Below are 15,642 nucleotides of genomic sequence, written 5' to 3'. Positions count from 1 at the left end.
GGGTGAAATAACCATCAGAAGCTGTTCCTCGTCTGTAACCGACACCAAAGATCCTCAGCTCCCGAGACATCCCTGTCCAACACCGGCTCTCAACCGTGGTTTGCTTGATTCGTCTGGCAGACCGCTGCGCAGATCAGAGTGACGGACGGTGACGCGGAGCCTCTTCGCGTCAGTTCGGAGCAGACATCCACAGGAGCGTCGCTGACAAAGTAGGCATGCTTAAGCGGTTTTGAATAAGAGTTGGTCCGTGAGGTTGAGATGTCAATTTGTTTAAATTCTCTAAATCGTTCATTCAACAAATTAACTTTATATTCGCATCCCCATTTTTCCCTTTAAAACCTACTTCTCACTATCGCCAAACTCATTTTACCATTCTCTTGCCATATGTTCCTCTATGCAGTGTTTGTGTTAATCCATATCATCCGTATAATCTATGGTATTATCCCTGATTCATATTCATTTCATTATTGTGTTTAATAAATAATCTTTTTCATACAAGTCGTCAGACGGTGTCCTTTTGAGCTGGGTATAAGCAATCCCTGTACTGAGAATTTACGCCTTAGATTATCAGACTGATCTATTGTTGATTCATTCGTTTTCACTACATCAGCATTACAAGACATGATATACAAAATCCTTCTTAGCTGAGGAAGATTGGTGCCCCTGCTCTTATTAACGAATGCAACACTAATTTAGAGGTAATAATTAATTCCCCTACAAATGAATAAAAATTTTCAGGACGACTCAGATAAAGCCAACACAAATCTGTGTTTCATCGAGTCTTCACAGCTCTTACTGCAGTCAGAGGAGATACATCACAGTTTTAGCATCAAAATTTTTGACGAGTACGAGCATGTTACGAGTAAAACTCATCAATATCCGTGCTCGTGCTGAAAGAAAATCCTCATTGGGTAACTGACTGTCTTCGCGCTCTGTGATTGGCCAGTTTTTGTTTTTTTTCACCATCTGCTTGCTCTTAGTTTGGCTGGTGATCTAAAGTCAGTTGGAGAACTTTGCTTGTACTGAACGCAGTGCTTTTGAGACTAATACAGTGAACAAGGCTGACATATTATTTCCCTGTTTGCCATCACTGGATGTTTGCATGAATCACCAAGTTCACACACATCATTTAAAAATAAACAGTCTTACAGACAACTTACACACATACACACATATAGCTGAACACACAAAGTAGCCTATATTAATATTTTTATTGTATATCAAGCAGCTGAAATAAGTTTCCTCCGCAGGGTGGCAGGGCGCTCCCTTAGAGATAGGGTGAGGAGCTCTGTCACCCGGGAAGAGCTCAGAGTAGAGTCGCTGCTCCTCCACATCGAGAGGAGTCAGCTGAGGTGGCTCAGGCATCTCTACTGGATGCCCCCTGGACGCCTCCCTAGGGAGGTGTTCCAGGCATGCCCCACCGGGAGGAGGCCCCGAGGAAGACCCAGGACATGCTGGAGTGACTATGTTACTCGGCTGGCCTGGGAATGCCTCAGGGTCCCCCAGGATGAGCTGGAGGAAGTGTCCAGGGAGAGGGAAGTTTGGGCGTCCCTGCTCAGACTGCTGCCCCCGCGACCCGGATGGCTGGATGGATGGCTGGATCAATTCAGACTTAAAATAATGTCCCGATTTAAGCCCCACCCATTTCCGTTAGGCCCTGCCCACTCCGAGTACAGATACAGATACAGATAGTGGTGTACTCGCTCATCCCTAATCAAAATGAATAAAAAGGTAGAACTGATTTTAATTTCTTCATATACTGTTGGGTAGCTTTGCTTAATAATACGTAATAATGCATCATTATCAATTGTTTGATTTATATTTTGAATGGAGCGGCACGGTGGCGCAGCAGGTAGTGCGCGTGCCTCACAGCAAGAAGGTCGCTGGTCCCCGGGTCGGGCAGGGCCTTTCTGTGTGAAGTTTGCATGTTCTTCCCGTGCATGCGTGGGTTCTCTCTGGGCACTCCGGCTTCCTCCCACAGACCAAAAACATGCTCGTTAGGTTAATTGGTGACTCTAAATTGTCCATAGGTGTGAGTGTGAATGTGAATGGTTGTTTGTCTGTATATGTTGCCCTGCAATCAGCTGGCGACCAGTTCAGGGTGTACCCCGCCTCTCGCCCATTGACAGCTGGGATAGGCTCCAGCCCCCCGCAACCCCGAAAGGGATAGGCGGGTATAGAAGATGAATGAATGAATGATATTTTGAATGTAGTCGGAGCAGATGCTGATAATGATATTAGTGGGTAAAAAATGTTTGTAGTCTTTATATACAGAATCTATACATGAACATACATTATTGATTCATCAAATGTAGTAATCAAACACTTTGACAGATATCTGTAATGTGTTTTACAGTTTAACAGCAAACTTTATTGTCCAAAATGACTGAAGGTCATGTTAATATGGTTCTTTTAATGATTATAAATAACTATAAATGAAAACAATACAATCAAATATAATACATAACATTCTGCACACAAACTAGAAAATAATTTGCAAGAAAAACAATCTTTGTTATGTTATTCGAAAGTTTTCATATTGTTATATATCGGAGATGGATACAGCTGTGATCGGCTGATATCAGCCGATAATATCAACCAACTGATACATTGGTCTGACTTTTATTTTGAAAGTGAAATGTGTTTGCAGATAAATATTGTGGAGATGTATTAAGTACATATATAATAAGAAAATTTAATCAGTAGGCCTACAGTGCAGTACTTGAGTGCTTAGTTTCATTCCACCACTGTATATACAGTACATGCTTTATGTGTTTACTTGGGACCTACTGATTCTGGCCTAATAATGACCTTATTTTCTTTCATCATGAAAAGATTTAGTTGATATGAATTAAAACAAAATGAATTATAATTATAATTATAATAACTATAAGAATAATATAGTACAATTTAATTACTGTTCATACAAACTCCCATGTTGTACGTTCTCACTGCTAAGACAAAATACAAGATAAGAAAGAATATGAACATAATGGTCTTGAGTGTATCTTTTTTATTTTGCAAACTACAAAATCCAGCATGGCAATGAAGTAAGAAACGTAAGGTCACAATCAGTGCTACAACATATACTGTGGACGCAGAAGTGGACATAGCCATCATGATATCACCCATTGATTTGTGGACTACCATTTTGAAACCTTGTGTTTGGTATTTTGGCCGTCACCATCTTGTTTTTTTGGAACCAGAAGTAGCCATATTTGGATGAGAGGGTGGAGCTGAAGAGGAGTGAAGTTATCAGCTAATGCTAGCACTAGCTAGCTTGGAGCAAGGTGCATCCATAATTCATGTTAACTGTGATATTAATTGGTATGCTAATTTTGGCCAGCGAAAACAGGCTTAAATAATTTTCTTACAGAAGAAAAATGAAAAGCTGATTCCTTAGAGTGTCTTTTAGTACTTTACAACCGAATTCTAAACAAAACATTTTTAGGCACCAAATTAACCTTTATGAACTGCTGACCATTAAAAAGAAGGCAGGTTTAAGGCACTTCCACATTTCACTTCACTTTTCAGACCTGGAGGCTACATCCACTATTTTATACATTCTATGGGCTATAACAGCACAACATCTTCAGAACATCTTCAGATCTTCAACATGTCTGCAACATGTCTACACTACTTTTGTAGTGTACAGCTTATTTTTTAAGGACAGTGTCTTGGGTTTCAATTTTTCTCCATCCACATTCAGCAGGACTTTCTGAATGAACTCAAAAGTATATGGCATGCCTTTTGGGTACTCAGCCTGGAGGACATACAGCAAGCCATACAAATACAGGAATGCATCAGTCCCCTGCAAGACAACCTGATCCTGGAGGAAAGACCTTTCCTTCATGGGGATGGAATGGCACCATGTTTACATCCTCATTGTCAGCAATGATGGACACAAGGCAGCCGATCTGCTAATAGTTGGACCTTGGTCTGCACCATCCTGGAAAATATGGCCAAAAATTTACAATTACTAATTTGATTGAATACTCTCAGTCTGTGACATGTCATCTGCTTCTTTTTTCCTTTTTATTATCTCACAAGTCTGTTACGCAATAAAAAAAATCAGTTCTAGAAAGAGTTACATTCTTTCGTGTCATCAAAAAGTGTGCATAACTGAACATCTGTCATGAAAATCAGAGCCAATTCAACATACATGCTTCTGAGGGTTAGGTGGGAGCCAATCAGAGCACCCAGAGGAAACCAACATAAAGATGGGGGAAACATCATGCACACTCCTCATGGAAAAGACCAGTGGTAGTTGGCCAGGATTTAAACCACCACAATCCAATTTAGATGACACTACAATACATATCACATTGATCAACTTTAAAAGGTCAAAACTGTTCTAATATTTGAACTGCCATCAGATGGCGCTGTTCATATTTTTAGGTGACCTTTAAGATACTGAGCGGCAGCATGTACTTGTAGCTCCATTTGCGTTTGTGTTTATATGACTCTGCTTTTAAGTAATTTATTTGTTTTTTAACCCTGTGCAAGCTGCATTATTACCTTCTTCTACTGTGTATTGTCCAGTCCCTTGCTAATTGTGCTGGGAGGACGACCATCATTAGCAATACCACCAGCATGCTGATCCACCAGTACCACGAGTACACAGACCTGCCAACCTTGTCAAAATATTTTGAGTACCACTTGTGTTGCGGGTTTTTTTTCCACAGACTTTTGCAACTCCATTGTTTTGCACGCAGTAATTTCCCCGTTCACTGGCTGGAAATTGGTTATATAAAAAACAATAAAACTTATATTTTTGATTACAATACCTTTAATAAAGAAAATCTAGACATTTTGCACTCTGTAATCACATTCTTTAACTATTTCTTAACATAAATATCCAAATCCATCAACAGAAAACCAAAAAATGCTATGTTCTTCTAAGTCATGTATATACTGTATCATGACAGCCTTTCAATGGAACACAGAAACACTTTCAAAACAAGTTAACTGTATTATTTAATTTTTTTTAATTTTGTTGACCTTGACCCTGATGCCCTTTTAAATACAGTTTTTGCATCAGTCAACACTCCTTTCTGGAGTGGAACTTGCTCTGGACTGTTTTGCCTCATAGGTTGCTGACTTTGCCTTCTTTAATAGAGCATCACTGAAACCCTCCATATGACAGATCTGATCATGTCAGTGTTCAATATTTATTTAATTAAAATTAATGAAAAATTATTTTAATATGTACTTAATTAAAATGGTAATAATTTATTTTGTATATTTTTGTTTACAAGAATGTAATAATTAAATTGGCTTACAGCACATATGCACACATCACCAGGGCTAATTTATATATTACCTGCAGCTCCCTGGTGGCTTATGTCCACATCATAATTGCACACTGTGCAAAATGCATGATGAGGAACTTTAGAGGGTCGGAAGCATGGCTACTCAAAAACTTCTGCTGCCCTGTCCCTCCCTGTCTTCATCTTCCTCATCTGCCATGATAGTGGTTGCAAAACTTGCTGCAAAACATTTGTTGGCTACATGTTTAAACTGTATAAATAACAGGTTGGCAGGTCTGAGTATAGTGCAGCATGGTCTTTCTCATGAAAGTGATTATAGAGAGTGACTAACATTTAATGAAGGCTAGCTGTCTTACTGCAAATCAAGTAACCTAACTTCTCACTCTGCATTTTATATCTGTAAAATTGGAAAGAATGTGGATTAATTGGCTCATATTTGTTGATAATCAAATAAAGTACAGTACAACAATAGCCAACAGTTACAACCTATTATATTTTAAGACAGAAACAACATTAAACATTGTGATCTCTGACATTCATTCATCTGACAGTGTTGCAAATATATTATATATACTGTATATATAGTGAGAAGAATCAAATGCAGACCGCTGTTTTGTCCATTGTCTGGCATGGGTAACATACACACATCATACAAATAGTTAGCAAAAACAGTACCTTACATAAAGAAAAAAGTTCATACACACACACACACACACACACACAGTCTCTCCCACCTCTCCTCCCCTTTGACATGCATAGCCTCTATGCACGTCACAGTTCCGGGTTCGGTAAAGGATGTTATGATATTTCCGGTCGGCGTTTGGAGTGCGGAAGTAAACAGCAGCTCATCATGGCGGAGGCTGAGATGAAATTTACCCAGTGCCTGTTAGAGCTACCAAAAGTCAGCATTAATGAGGTACGTCGGATTGTCCGAGCAGCCAGCAAGACGCCCAGTTCTAAACTTGAAAAAGGTTTCAAGTTTTATGTGTCGTCGTATCTGTGTGATTTTGAAGGTAAGTTGCTAACACATATTCTTGCTACACTGTAAAAAAAAATCCGTTGTTTTTACGGAAAAATACTGGCAACAGTGGTTGCCAGAATAATCTTGTTAAAAATACAATAAAACGTAAACAGCATTACAGAATAACTAGTGCATTTCACTGGGATTCCATGTAACATTAATGATAACTAAATGTAAATTTTACAGGTATGCAATGTACAATAATCAATACATAATTGTTTATTTTATGGATATTCAATGTACAATTAACAATGACTTCATGAATTTTTCAGCAGGATTCAATGTAAAATAAGCAGTTTTAGGATGTAAAATTTACAAGTTGTTCAGTAATGTTTACATACAGTATGTACTGTATTTATTACAGGATTATTCTGGCAACCACTGTTGCCAGTTTTTATCCGTAAAAACAACGGGTCATGTAAAATAAGCAGTTTTAGGATGTAAAATGCACAAGTTGTTCTGTAATGTTTACATACAGTATGAACTGCATTTCTAACAGGATTATTCTGGCAACCACAGCTACCAGTTTTTATCCGTAACATCAACAGGACATGTACGCATGAAATACAGTTTTACTTTTTATCCGCAGTGGTTCAAATTACTTCTAAATGTTAATTTGAAGATAGGCTGTTAACAAACCACTCGTTAGTCAATGAATCATTCTAAAGAATGCAAGTTTATTTTTGAAAACAGTGGAGATATGAATGCTGTGGTCACTCAAAGGAACACCTAAGGGAATAGAGAAGAGAAAGAAGCACATACAGGATCTCCCTTAGTTTCATTTGTTAAGTTAGTCAATAATCAAAGACAACAGTAGCAGTAACACTATCACACCCACCTTTAATAATGGCTCGCCAATCATGGATGGGAACATCTAGAAGTTAGAAGTCTTGCCTCAGTTGAACTAGGACCCCCGTATTTTGGTCACTCAAAGGAACACCTATGGGAAGAGAAGAGAAAGAAGCACATACAGGATATTCATTAGTTTCATTTGTTAAGTCAGTCAATAATCAAAGACGACAGTAGCAGTATCACACGCCCACCTTTTTAAATGGCTCGCCAATCATGGGCTGGAACATCTAGAACAACACCCTGAAGAACATCTAGGGAAACATCCACTGCTGTGGTCACTCAAAGGACACCTAGGGAATAGAGAAGAGAAAGAAACACAAACAGGATCTCCATTAGTTTCATTTGTTAAGTTAGTCAATAATCAAAGACAACAGTAGCAGTAGCAGTATCACATGCCCACCTTTTTAAATGGCTCACCAATCATGGGCTGGAACATCTAGAAGAACACCCTGAAGAACATGTAGGGAAACATCCACTGCTGTGGTCACTCAAAGGACACCTAGGGAATAAAGACACACACACACACACACACACACACACACACACACACACACACACACACACACACAATAATCTCAATTAATCAGTAGCAGTGGAAACAATAACTGCTGTACTGTTGATGCAGTATGAACTGTCTGGACACTAGGCACTGTCCTGAGACAGCCAGCACTGTCTGTCCTGGGACAGTCGGGCACTGTGCCCAACTCTCTTAGGACAGTGCATCGCTCCCCTGGACAGGACCTGGTTGCCCCGGGGACAATGCCTGGCTGTCTCAGGACGGGGACAGGGCCTGATTGTCTCGGGATAATGCAGCGTGGTAGAGTGCGTTGCCGTCTGTGGATAATTGGCACTGTCCCGAGACAATGAGTAGGACAATAGCAACAGTACAGTACAGTTACTGTTCCCACTGTCTCTCCCATTAATTTCATTTGTAAAGTCAGTCAATAATCAAAGAACGTAGTTGCACTAGCACTAGTACCTTTTTAAATGGATCGCCATTCGTGGTCTGAGAGGTCCTGAATCAACGTCAGGACTCTGGCATTAACATGCAATCGCGTAGCACTGGTTCGCTCCACTTTGGTCCCCCTCTCTGGATTAATAGAGAAGAAACATCTAGGAATACAGAGAAGACAGAGGAAACACATGTATATAATAAACAACCGTACAGGGGAAACACAAATACATGATACAACTGCCTCCACAACAACAAAGGAAAGGATAAGTGTGAGGTTACAGTTTTCCTTTAATTAATACTTTATTGGTAGGCAGGGAGCAAAGGGGCCTCCAGAGACACTGTCTTTTTTCTTTCTTTCTTTTTTTTTTTTTGCTCAACATGAATCAGAACGTTAACATTTCGCATTACATGTTCGAGGTAGATAATGCATTTCCATGATTGTGATGTGGATTTATGTTGTGGGTGATTAATTTAGTACGTCAAATGTATGCACGTTTCTTATTTTCTTGCAGTTGTAGAGAGTGAATGTACTGAATAAGAAAAGGATAAAAGCACTTCCAAACATGCAATCATTCTACTGTTAGCTACCTGTCTAGTTCTTCAAGATAGGAACACAGTGCGAGGGCAGCATAGGCCCTGTAGGTATTTATATGCATATTGCTTTGGATAAAAACTCAGCGAAATGACTTAATAAATAGAGCATAACAATGGTTAAATTAAATAAATAAATTAAAAGAAAAAAAAACTTACCTCTGTAGAAACTCCAGGGTTGATGCAAGTGCAGTTGGGTAATGGATGTTGAAGCAGTAATACGAGCCAAACATCATGCACAAGGAGGAGATGAAGGAAGAGATGTTCTCATTGACGATGACGTGATCCACACACAGCATCATCCTTCTGGAAGAAAAGCAGGATTGTCCTTAAAAGAAAAAAAGAAAGAAAATTAAAATAATCCAGAAATTAAGTTTTCACATGTCAGTCACTAACTCATGTATCAAGGGTGAAAACAAGTACGTACCAAGAAACCCACACCATCAGAAAAAAAAGGGGTGAATTCATTATAGTCAACATCTATGGTATGTGTCAGGCTTTACTCTTCAACTCAGGTAAGTAAGGTTAACTTACCACATACAACAATCGTTGGAGTCAAGGGAACTCGGTCCATGACCACTTCTCCAGCCAGGCAAGTGTCCTCCATGTAATGGAACATCACATCATCTCTCTCGTCAAAATAAGCCAGAAGAAGCAGCACCATCTCTGTGACCTGTGTGCTGACTGCCTGTTCTCCCATCATAATCTGTAGCTTTGTTGCAGCTGGGTAGAATCTTTTGGATTTGTTGACAGCAACTGTCTTCATGAAGTGCAAGAGCCGTTCCCCCTTCTGTTCCACATTTTTCAAGAAGGTTTCCTTCAGGTCAACTCCAGTGAGCTTGTTGAAGTGAACATTCATGCCAATTTCATGAAACCAATATGGGCAGTTTTCCTGGAGGTACTTCATGTCTTTCCCTTGGTTCACGTCTTTTCGCTGGCTGTAGAATGTGGACTTCATCAGTATTTTCAAAGGACCTGGGCTTTGTTGATTCTGGCTGAACAGATTTTTAAGCTCATCTTTCTTCTGCTGCTGGGTTTCGGCCATTTCCCCAAGGGGCATAAACTTCACATGCCAACGGATGCACCCATAGGTGTCTTGAATCGCTGCACGTTTTTCAGGTGGGACTTCGTCAGTGTCAGAGTCATGTGATTTTCTTTTTTTAATTTTTGGTGTTGTGGGTCTTTTCACATTTTCGATCCGATTTTGAATTTGTTTCACGAGGGAGCCATACCCTGTGCCAATTACGTCGCCCTCAATCACATCTTGAAGTGACTTGGGGTATTTAGCCACCAATTTCTTAGCCACATCAGCAGCATTCTTCTTGCTTAAAGACGTGGTTACTTTCATCATTTCACGGACCACAATTCTGACCATCTCTTTCCTCAGACTTGGATTTGGACGCCTTTCCCTCTCCAAAACCTGTGTCAACGCCTCTGGGAACTGTCCCCATGGTATTGTGAATGACTCTGGAAAACTGCCACTTGGGCTCTGACAGCTGCTGGATGACGACGACGTTGGCGACAGAGACATCATGGATTGGGAAGGTCCTAGTGAGGCAGTAAGGCAACCACTTTCTTGGGCCGGACCTTTACAAATGCACATACACGAAACAGACATAACATGAATGGTTTTACATTTTAATTGAACTTCATAACAATGTTGAGAACAGATCACATCATAAAACCACCAAGCAGTCAGGATGCTGAACAATGACGTTAAACTTACATTTCAGACTCCATGCAGCAACCAGCTTCCTGGCTTGTATGGGCCTCAGGGCTGACAACAAATCATCTTCTTTCAAAAACTGGAAGTCATCAGGGGTATCTACCCCCAGAGATAGGAGAGTTTCCTCCAAGATCTCCCTTGTAGCATCTGGCAGGTCAGGCAAGGCCTCCGTGATGGCAGAGTGTACAAATGATTTGGACATCTGTACAAATTTCATTTAAGATGCATAAGTAAATATTTACAAAATGTAGCCGATTTACTGATTTACTACATTTACTGCAGAACATTGTAGTTTGGGACTAATTCATATTGAAGTTGAAGTTGTGCCCAATATGACTACAGACATTGAAAATCAAAAAATAGAACTACATAAAACTCATCATTCAAACATTGCAAAAATCACATGGACAAAACGCTGTGTTTCAGTGGGATGACTCTGTGTGCATCGATGGTGTATGAAGTCAGTGGGTAAAAATCTAGCAAGGCCTGTATGTTCACACACTTCATTGCTGTACTTTGCAGTCTAATGGCATACAGATGGTATTTGGGAAGGAAGACGGATTTGTGCAAGTCCATAAGAACATACACAGCATCATCCTTAGTTAGAATTATGATAATCTTCCAAAAATTCCAGAGACTCGTTTAAGACCAAAAAATCCCCCCTCTTGTAGGTTGTACCTCTGTACTGAATTTCTGTTGAGACAACAGTATCCCTTTCTGAAAATCCAAATTCAGAAGCAGCATGAATGACAGCTTCACTGTAAAGGTTGGGAGTAAAAGCGCAACCATTTTTAATTTGTAGTACCTCACTAGATCCTGGTCCTGCCGAGACATATGCCTGGAACATCTGATGCCTCTCAGAAAGAGTGAGGCAAATGTTCTTGAAGTTTTTCAAATGTCTGGCACATCGCTTGAAATAGCTATGTTTGCTTTCAAAACGCATCGTCCACAGTCGAATAAGGGGGCCAAATTTCAGGATTAGTGAGGGATAATGTCTCATGTAATGGTGTTTCGGTTTGAGAGTACTATGAGGAAACAAACATGTCCTTGAATCCAGATACTCCTGAACTATGATTTCAAGGTAAGCTATCTGTGACACTGAAATCTTTTGCGCACAAACTAGATCAACAATATCTTTGAGCAGGAGAGTCAACTGCCACACGTCATCATCAGCATTTTGCACCTTGTCGCCAATTAGAACAGGTAACAACCTCAAAAAATTCCAATTCTGGATCGCGTTACCGGAGAGTTTGAGTGCACCAGACTGGACAGTGCAAGGCTTGGAGAGAGCATCTGAACCTTTGAACTGGAATTGTTTGATTCGCCTGTTCAAAAGGGTATATGTGAACCACTTTTGGTCTTGATGAAATAATTCAAGTACAGACCAAGGTCATAGGACAACACGCCCTCAAAAATGTCATGGCCTAAACATGGTGGGAGCCCGGGTTGGCATACATGAAAGTTTGGCACATCATTGAAAACTGACCTCAGTTTTATTCCTTTGACGTCTCTGTTCTCCTCAGACAGAGCGGCGACAGCAGCGTCATAGGAATCAGCAGTTCTTTGCTGGCCGCAAAGATTGGGTTCTTTCTTAAATTCGTCTCTGGTTACCTCACAGTACCTGCAAAAATAACAAGATGTGAAATTTTCGTTAAACCCTCCAATGCCATGTGACCCTAAATTATCCCCAGCTATACAGTACAAAGCCCCACAGACAGTTTCCCCTCCTACAGTCACTCCATTTTCTGCTAAATCTGACAAATCCGAGATCAGGTTAGCAAATACTTTGGCACATCCAAACTTTTTTAGATCATTTTCTCCACACAACAAGACTAGGGACATGTGATCTGTGTTGGATCGCACATGAACTGGCAAATTCGCAACAGAAAGATAAACAGCGAGAACTTTGTGCTTTTTTTTTGCTGAGCCGAGAGGATTGACTACTTCAAATGCATCTTGGTACAAAATAAGCTGCAGGCCTCCTGGGTTTGCAATGAAGAACGGATTGGACTTGAAGGCCTGTCCATCACAAGTGTCACCAAGGACACGTGCATCTGTTTCAGTAGTCTGTTGCAACACAGAATGTTTCCAAAATTGTGATTCTAGTAAGTTAGTCAGTGTTTGCTTTACAGGTATGTAATAAGCATTTCTTTGTCTCATATCATCATCATATCCTAATCTTACTACTTTGGGCTCTACATATTTGAACATCCGTTTGAATGTCTGAGCTCTCGTGTAGGCTGTTCTCAGTGGGCCTTTATGAGATGAGGAGAACAGATCAGAATCCTTAATACAATCAGAGACTTTCCCCATCACATCATCAGTAAGATTTAACTCATCTTTCATGACAGAGTGTAATTTGCTCAAAGTGTAATCAAGTCCTAATTCATGTAGATTTTGCATCTCTTCAACAATTATGTGTATTGTTGAATCTGGAAGCAGCAGTTGTCCTTGTAGTTTTAAATAGAACAGGCAAACACTCCTAAGAAAGATTTCATCGAAAACCTGTGTCGGTTCAGTACTTACTGATAGATCTGCTGCCTCATCCACCGTCTGCGAAACCTCTTCACAAGCCGTGGCAGAGGACTGCGGTGTGATTTCTCTGTAAAGATCATTTATGTTATTCACTGAACAGTCTGGATGTTTCCTAGACAAGTGCATTGCAAATGATGACCTCACAGTAAATGTGTTTTGACAACCTGCCACTGGACACTTAACAGATCTTCCCTCCACTAAATGTTTTTTTAAGTGTACAAGAAGTTCCTGCACAGTCTGAAATCAGTCTGAGCAAAGTGACACAGCGCACACAAAATTAGACACAATGGCTGTGTTGGCATTAACGGACAACGTTGTGGCATTGTGCTTCCTATAGAAGTGAGACTTAAATGATGCATATGTGCAAAATGTCTGCCTGCAACTAGTACTCTCACACCTGAAGACACAGCGTGGTTCGTTTCTGTGAATCCTACAATGCAACACATAACCCCTCAACGTTTGCAAGGTTCTCCCGCAAAAACGACAACGAATCATGGCAAGGGGAGCTTGAAACAGGCGAAACAATTCTTATCTGCCAACAGTCAAAAGCAAAAAAAATGCACCAACATTGATAGCTTTCTGTCAACGAGTGTAAAATAAAATTAAGACACGATGTATCGTTTCACAACATGAACACAGTGTGGCTCGCTTCTGTGAATCCTAAATGCAACACATAACCCCTCAACGTTTGCAATGTTCTCCCGCAAAAACGACAAACGAATCATGGCAAGGGGAGCTTGAAACAGGCAAAAAAAAACTCTTATCTGCCAACAGTAAGCAAATGCACCAACTTTCATAGTTGTCTGGCCATCAACGAGTGTAAAATAAAATCAAGACACGATGTATCATTTCACAACATTGGACTTTGACTTAACCGACGATTGAGTATGATTCAATGGTGTTCAATTTGCACCACTACGGCAAAATGGAATTGGGAAAAGGGCGCGGAGAGCTTAGCTGCTAAAGCTCTGTTAGCTGCTTGAAACTGCAGCAGCACAAAGATAACAGTAATCGCTCATAGAACAATTTAAAACATGAAAACACACCGTTTCTTGACAATAAACTGCTTTAAACTTAACCTGACGGTTGAGTATGCTTCAGCTGTATTAACTCAGCTCTGCTGGTATACTTGATTAGCTAGCTTGGCTAACCAAACTGTCTGGTAACATGAAGTTGACGTCGAGTAAAATATTAAACGACTGCTCTTCAGCTATCTTTAACTCTGAATGAACAGAAAGGGAGGGTGATTCTTCGGTATAGATTACCTTCTAACTTTTGACGACAGTGTTTAGGTTGGATATCCGACAGGAAAGTTTCACTCTGAGGAGCAAACAGTCACTGACCAGAGACGACAAGAATCTGCATGCAAGCAAGTGAAGCACCTGTTGCGCGAGGCTTTGCGTGTGACGTCACAGCACCACGCAAGGCACGACATGCTGAGTCGTCTGATCTCCAGAAAACATAGGCCTAAATAAGAAAATGTAAACCCCTGGGCTTGATTTCATTGTAAAACCAATTGTGACATTGTTCATTGTATGTTTTAATTTTTTTTTGTATTTTTTTGTTTTTTTTTCTTCTCTTTCCCACAAATTATCTGTGTACAGATTGTATTTTGAATTTTTTCTAATTAAAAAAACAAAACAAAACATAGGCCTAAATGTCTAATTATCTGAATAACAAGCAGGCTACACTAGTCTCTGTAAAATTATTTTCCATGCAGGATTCAACGAAATTAGTATTGTTTACTTACCTTGAGATTGTCGCTGGTTTAAATGAGAAGTTCCCAATCTGTCCAGAGCAGCTTAGGCCTTAAAATTTCTCTGTAGTGATTTCTCTTCCCAAGGTTTGACTGGACGTGGGCAGAGTCTTTGTTCTCACAGATAAAATAACACTTCTTTCTTTATCCCCCAACTTGATTAAAAAAGATTTGATTAGCCTATGCTTTCAGTTATGGCCAGCCACATGATGTATAGTTCAGAGAAGATTCAAAACAAGAAATAATCACATATATCCTTAAAAAAAAGTGGATAACTAGGCTAAATGTTAAATAGGTAAAATTGAAGTGGTGGCAGTCTTCCTTGGAACTTTTTGGAAATCCATGTTTGAAGTCTGCAGAATTAAATTGTAATTTGAACACAATTTTACTGTCATTTAATATGCATTGTATTGTTTTTTGGAATACAGTATTTATATGTCACAATAACACAAATAAGTTATTTTAACAACGACATTGTGTTTCAAAAACAACATTTTCTTGTTAAATTTACAATAACATTTAGTTTGAAGTTTTACTAAATTACACTGTAAAGAAAACAATGTTTAGCTGTAATACCCTTTACAGTTTTTTAATGTTGAGATTTTACAGTGTTATTCTGTTATTTCTACGGACATTTTTTACAGTGTAGCCTGAGCAAGCTGTGGCTGTCATGTGTCCTGCTTCACGTTAACTTCATGTGTTAGAAAGTGTGATGCTAGAAATGTCACTATTTTAATGTTTGTGGTTTTTAACTAAAGTCTCAGGAAAAAATAGGGCAAATGAACTCACAGTGAGAGCTCACTGCTACCGCTCAATGAAGAAAGCAGAGGCACCACACCAGCTAAGAGTAGGACTAGTTAAAATGACACTGTTCAAAGTTCTGTTTTGTGTCACGTTCAAAGTTTTATTGAACATGTTTCAAAGGTTTGTTCAACA

The 15,642-nt window shown here is 39.7% G+C and overlaps 2 long non-coding RNA genes across 2 annotated transcripts; both read right to left on the bottom strand.

Annotated features, from left to right (window-relative positions):
- Nucleotides 1-6,929: 6,929 nt before the first annotated feature.
- On the bottom strand, nucleotides 6,930-9,462 carry LOC143318785 (uncharacterized). Its single transcript, XR_013077026.1, has 7 exons — nucleotides 9,224-9,462; nucleotides 8,849-9,017; nucleotides 8,123-8,233; nucleotides 7,544-7,642; nucleotides 7,335-7,433; nucleotides 7,130-7,231; nucleotides 6,930-7,020 (listed from the first exon to the last, which is right to left on the bottom strand). It is a non-coding gene; the product is annotated as an uncharacterized LOC143318785 (long non-coding RNA).
- A 1,102-nt stretch (nucleotides 9,463-10,564) lies between these two features.
- Nucleotides 10,565-13,062, bottom strand: LOC143315812 (uncharacterized). The gene is made up of 3 exons (XR_013076186.1): nucleotides 12,942-13,062; nucleotides 11,902-12,036; nucleotides 10,565-10,617 (listed from the first exon to the last, which is right to left on the bottom strand). It is a non-coding gene; the product is annotated as an uncharacterized LOC143315812 (long non-coding RNA).
- Between the last annotated feature and the right edge of the window lie 2,580 nt (nucleotides 13,063-15,642).

Source organism: Chaetodon auriga, chromosome 3, assembly GCF_051107435.1.
Source record: "Chaetodon auriga isolate fChaAug3 chromosome 3, fChaAug3.hap1, whole genome shotgun sequence".
In the NCBI taxonomy this organism is placed as follows: Eukaryota; Metazoa; Chordata; class Actinopteri; order Chaetodontiformes; family Chaetodontidae; genus Chaetodon; species Chaetodon auriga.
Note: the sequence above shows the minus strand (reverse complement) of the source record. Positions and strands in the feature narration are given on the sequence as shown.